Raw genomic sequence first — 6,204 nt, 5'->3', positions numbered from 1 at the left:
CTGCTTGCCTTGCCTCACACATGTTATGTTCAAGGAGAGGGGTCTTGGATCTTGGCGTTAATGTACCGTCATTCGAAGACAATTGTTTCTGGGACAGTTTTTTTACGGGATCCTATGATGCAAATTTTATTTTATTTTTCCAGAGAACAACTAAAAACTGAGCTAAAAAAGCCTTATTTATCTGACAAAAATCAAATAAAATGTATTGGAAAAACTTTAATATAGAGCCTTTAATAAAGCTGAATTTGGCTTATTTAGCTTTTCATCATGAGAACAAAAATTCAGCTTAAAAAAAAACAAATTTTCTTGGAAAAAAAAAAAAAAAGTTTTATAAATCTGAATTTGGTTTATACACCTTTTAACCAGAGAACAACTAAAATTGAGCTTAAAAAGCAAGTTTTATTGAAAAAAAAGTCTAAATGTTATAGAAGTCCTTTAGAAAAAGTAGTTACGTATGGATAGATCAACCACTATCGCTGGCTTAGCTTTTATTTTCGAGTTATGAAAGGAAATGAGCTCCTAGGTATCCTTCCAAAAAGAATCACCTGCTGAATCTCAGAGGAAATTTTATCACACTTAAACCTTTGAAGGCTTTCGCACAATTGTGCTTGCTTTGCTATTTCCAGGGCAGATCATTTTCTCGGATTCCACGTTGGATGGTCTGTCGAGACACATGCATAGAGCCTGGTGAAGTCTTGGCTTAATATAACCAAGTTCACCCACAGAGAGACTACTCTCAGCCTGTCGCTCGGGGAGCGTGAGGAAGTGATGGGTACTTTAAAATGGTCTCTCAAGCTGAGGTATTGACGCCTCAGCAGGGGAGGAAAGGCCCGAGATTCAGAGATCAGATCAGTCAAACACACTTGGACTCTATTGGGAGGCTGAATGAAGATCAATGAGCGGTGTTCAGCAATGCTTCTTGCTCCTTTTCTTTTGATTATTTTTCAAAAAGGAGATTGCTCAGCTGAGACTCCGGGTTTTTAAAAGCACGCTCTATTGATTTTGCTCTCCAAATGATGACTTTTCTTTTTAAAACTGACTGTCATTGCGGTAAACCTCACAGGCTGATCTTTTTGATGTTCATCTCTCCTGCTATTCAGCTGATCCCTGTGCATTGTAAGACCCCAAACCAAGCCTCTTTACTCCTTCTATTACAGTCGTTACTCCCCAAGTAAGAAGAACTCAACACGCAGTTAAGAACAGAGATATAGTGAAATATTGTAACCGTTTTAAATGATCATTTTAACATATATAAAAATGTCCATTACTACAGTCACATATTTCTTCACTATCACTTTCTGCACTTCCATGTGCTGATTTAGTGCTCGTTTCATGCACAATACAGCGTGGAACCAATTGTAATGCTTGATAAATAACATATATAATCTAAGATTTGTCTGTAGTGTTGCTATGGCAACTGGTGGTTTCGTGATTAATACGTCTGTTTATGCTAGCACGTGTGGAAGTATCGAAACCACACGCTATATCTTTAAAAAATAAAATCTGCATATTCAAAGTTTCATTTCAAAGAGTTCAGTGTTTTATTTGTGTGTACATCCTCTTCAAAATGTGATTTCTTGACCGGTCGTTGTCGTGTGAGGAATAACTGACCATGAGGCCATAAGTTATAATGTTTGTCAGCGGCGACAAACGTCGACAATGGCAAAACTAAATATAACTACTTCATAAAGAGCAGCATTCACTACTTTGCTGCTGCAAAGCATCCTGTTGTCACGGTGTGGTTAGCATGAGAGCACGCAACTAGCATAAGGTAAACGAAAACACTTTAATCTTCTCAGAGATTAAATAAACAATATCTTTACGGGCGGGCGGGCAGGCAGGACAAAAACCACACGCATATTAAAGACGAGAACCGACGATTACACAGGATCAAACTAGAACTTAAATACAAACGGGAAATCACTAAATGAACTAGACACAGGTGAATACAATGACACAATTAACAAAAGTAGGTCACACGGAACACGTGGCACACGACAAAAACAATAAAAGTCCAAAGACGTGACACCTGTATGTTTTTATTATTAGTAGTACTGATAGTGTTGACGACTAGTTTCTGTGTTTATGTGCTTGTATCGTGTGCGCGTGCGCATTTGTTTAGGGGATGATTTGGTAATATGAAGACTGTAACGCGATCGAGGCCCGCCTGGACCTACTTTATCTCCGTGTTCCCTGAAAAACAATTGCTCTCTGTAGAATACTTTTTCAACCAATCAGCTTCATTCGTGCAACGTAGTGCCGCTATCGAGAAGAAATCGGTCATGAGAAAACCAGATCTGAAACGTCCCACGTCTTCTAAAATCAGTGCAATTCAGTTCACACCACAAGATGGCGCCATGACAAAAAGACAGCGTTCTGCCAATCAGGGCAAAGAAGTCAATTAAAGCAACATCAGGCTCTCCCAGGTTTACATTGCATGCAGTCAAAACGTGTGGTACTTTTAAATTTTTTTAATTTATTTTCAGAAAACTGTTCAGCATTGGCATATTAACGCCTAACTGACCACTAACAGCAGCAGCCACATGTCTCTTCCCGCTGTTCAAATGGCAATCTAGATCATATCATTTGCTCTGTTGACAGCCGCATTTTTATGTCATTTTTTTGCAAAGGGCGTCTGTTATGTGCTATATCATAGGGAATCACTGTCAGTGTGTAGTTCAGCGGAGTTAAACGACGACTGTGGGTTGACTTACGTATGATGTTGATGATGAACGATGCATGTTAATTCAGTCCTCTAAGTAAAGTTCAGATGAAAGCAGCTCTTTTTTCTTTTTTTTTTGTACCGTATTTCATTAGTTTTTTCCTACTGTGATAAACGGAAAGCGAGATAAGCAGAAGGGACATGTGAATAGAGTGTGGAGCGTGGAGAAATCACGAGGAGAGGAGGGAAAAAGGTGCAGCCTGCAAGGAAAACTCCCCGTGACTGGCATATCTCCCGCTTTCGAATGCTTCACACTTTCCCTGTTAGTGTTCTTTTATCCTAGTTTTACCTTTCCCAGCACCATCCCAGAAAATTATAGGTAGGAAAAAGACAGGAAGGAAGGAGAGGATGACGGTGGGAAATAAAATTGAGAAACTAGCATTTTCACACCTGCATTATTCACAAACGCATGTACTAGTTTACTTGAGGCAGTTTTGCAGTGAGTTTTAATGCATATGTAGTCAAAGTGTTTTATCCTACAAGTTTGTCTATGAATTAATCATAAGGCGCGTGTTATGACAGGTCCTTTGCACAGTTTAATCCTCATAGAGTTTAAATATTTAAATTAGTTTAAACATTCAGTATAAACATGAAATATGAACTTAATGAGAGGTTGTGGAGAGTTTTAAGGGTAAACTATTTTAAGCATTTTTAGTAGGACTCAACGAAAAACACACATACAGATGCGAACGCTTAACATTATATTAGTGATTAGCATTATTGCATTAAAACTTATATTTATTAGAAGTAGTCATTATTTAATAAATGATTTGAACATATAAGTTGATATCATAAAAAATTTGCTTCTGGATGGGGTTTTGTTTAAAATAGACACCAGGTGACTTCTAAACTTTAGGACAGTTACGAATTTATACATTTCTTTTACAGTAGTGCTTCTATTTACCAAAAACTATCAAAATATAAAAACAAAAATACACACACACACACACATGTATATAAGGTAGACAGAAGGTAATATATATATATATATATATATATATATATATATATATATATATATATATATATATATATATATATATTCTATACCTTCTGTCTACCTTATATATATATATATATATGTATATATATATATATATATATATATATATATATACACAAGATATGTTTTGCCAAGATTTGAAAAAGTTTTGGTTATAAAATTGTAGATAAATTTGTGATATGATATCTCACATTGCCCCCTAAGGAAAGGAGCTCAGTAAATGTGTAAAGTACCAATTCCATGGTAAAAAATACATGATTAATTTTGAGCGATTAAGCTTTTGAATTCTATGTAGTTTAGGGTGATTGCTAAAATATGTGACCAGAAAAAAACCACAAAAAAAGAGCAGTTAAATTGTCTTAAATCTGTCAAAAGGACTTTAGAGGCTAGTCCCCATTGACTTGCATACTGTTTTTTTCTTCTCCATATTATGGAAGTCAATATGGAATCAGCAATTTAAGATGCACCACGCCTTTAAGAACGATGCATTAGAGTCTAGAATTAAGAATGAGATATGTAAAAATCGAAACAATGGTGCATTTTCAGTACTGTAAATTTTCAGAGTCACCGCACAGTTTGAGAAGCGCAGCGACAAAAACAATAGCAAGGGCCAGAGTGCACTGGAGATGGCTGCGGTTCAAACTATAATGGACAGCAGAGAAAAGGCCGGGCCAAGTGAAAGGCCAAACATGCAATCAGCCAATGTCTTTAAAGGCTTTACAAACAGAGCATCTGGCGGCGCGAACGTCTATTGAGCGCGGGGTGAGGGGATTGGTCGGCCTCATGTCTGAATGTGTCATCCAGGCAACGCCCCCCCCTCCCAAAAATGTCTTTGTGTGCTGCCATGGCAACTGCTGGTGTGTTGGCGGAAGCTGATGTCATTGTGAATGTGCTTCTGAGGAGAAGGGAGGCGAATGGGGCGATGGAGAAAAAGCAGGAACGGCGGAGACATTTTTGTCCCACAGGAAATGAAACAAGCTGTGCACACACTGCGGCTGGCCAAACACTGATGAACTCATTCACACACTCATTTACATACACACTCTCCCTCACAGAACTCCGGCCCGCTCTCCATTTGTTTCCCCAAATCAGCATCCAAGTTTCTTCCTTTATCTGCCCTCACATCTATGTTCTGCTATTTATTTTTGTCTGTATTCTGTCTCTTCCTCTGTAATACCTGGAACAACAGGGAATTAAAAAAAAAAAACTATTGCAGAACAGAAACTGGAGATATTCATATATTTGACGTATTACGTTTAATGGTTTTATCTCTTTTTATCACTCCATAATTTATAAAACAGCTAGGAAAAAAGTTCTAAATGTATTTTTTAGGGGAAAATGTCATATAAAACGGACAAATTATATATGAACAAACCCCTCTGTGGAACTGTAAAAACCTTTAGAATATAGGAAGAATAAAACAGTAAAGTTATGAGCTTCTGAAGTTATGAATTCCAGCTCAGTGAACAAATTCAAAGAACCCTCAAATGCATGCGATATGCATGTATGCATGTATGCAGTAGCATCGTATTTCCACATATATTGAAATTCAACATAGCACACTACAGAATGGCCAACTTCCTTTTGGCTGTCTATGAATCCTACTGTTTTTTGCTTTTTCTTTAATATTTTATACTTTATGTATATATATATACATATATATATATATATATATATATATATATATATATATATATATATATATATATATTTTATTTTCTTCCAGATCATTCCATACCTCTTGTTCTCATCCCCGTGAGTCTCTCCTCGCACTCTTTCTGTTGTTTAGTTCTTGTATCCTCTTGACTGTGAGGCGGTCCTGAATCTGGATTATCCTTCATCCACATCCCAGTCTCCTCCCACCAAAGTCCCCCGGCACAAACCCTAATTTCTGTTACACATAGCTCCACATCCTTTGCTGCGCGCACTGCCTCAGGTGTTCATAAGACATTCCTTAATATGAATGTCACTGTTATATTGTTGTAGACATCCGGATTCGGTCTTGGCAGTCAAACATATTTTGGTCCTTTAGTCAACCTGTGTTTTCCTGCCAACAGGGCGTTTATCTCAAACAACCAAAGGGGTCAGCGTTACATCCGGTACAACCCGTCCATTAATAATCCATGTAAATCATTTAGACCAGAATGAGCTTAAAATCACGTGAAACTATAATTCAGTGAAGCGTGTCCAAACTTATGACTGCAGCCGTTTTAAACCGATGTACGCTTGTAATGACTGGATTATGACATGCTGGTGAAGGCAATGAAACTTTCACGCACGGTCCGTGTCTTTAAACTGTAAGATTTTGTTTGCATCTCTGCCGGTTGTTTATTCATGCGCTGTTTGTGCTTTTACATTTTCCCCGCCGCAGCCAGAGCCGCTGAAATTGGCTTTAATAATTCATGCGTCTGCGAGGAGGGGAAGTTAAAGCCTATTTATCAAACCCTCTGTCACAGGACAGAGAGATGAAAAATCACTC

This window comes from Puntigrus tetrazona, chromosome 9 (assembly GCF_018831695.1).
Source record: "Puntigrus tetrazona isolate hp1 chromosome 9, ASM1883169v1, whole genome shotgun sequence".
Classification (NCBI taxonomy): domain Eukaryota; kingdom Metazoa; phylum Chordata; class Actinopteri; order Cypriniformes; family Cyprinidae; genus Puntigrus; species Puntigrus tetrazona.
Note: the sequence above shows the minus strand (reverse complement) of the source record.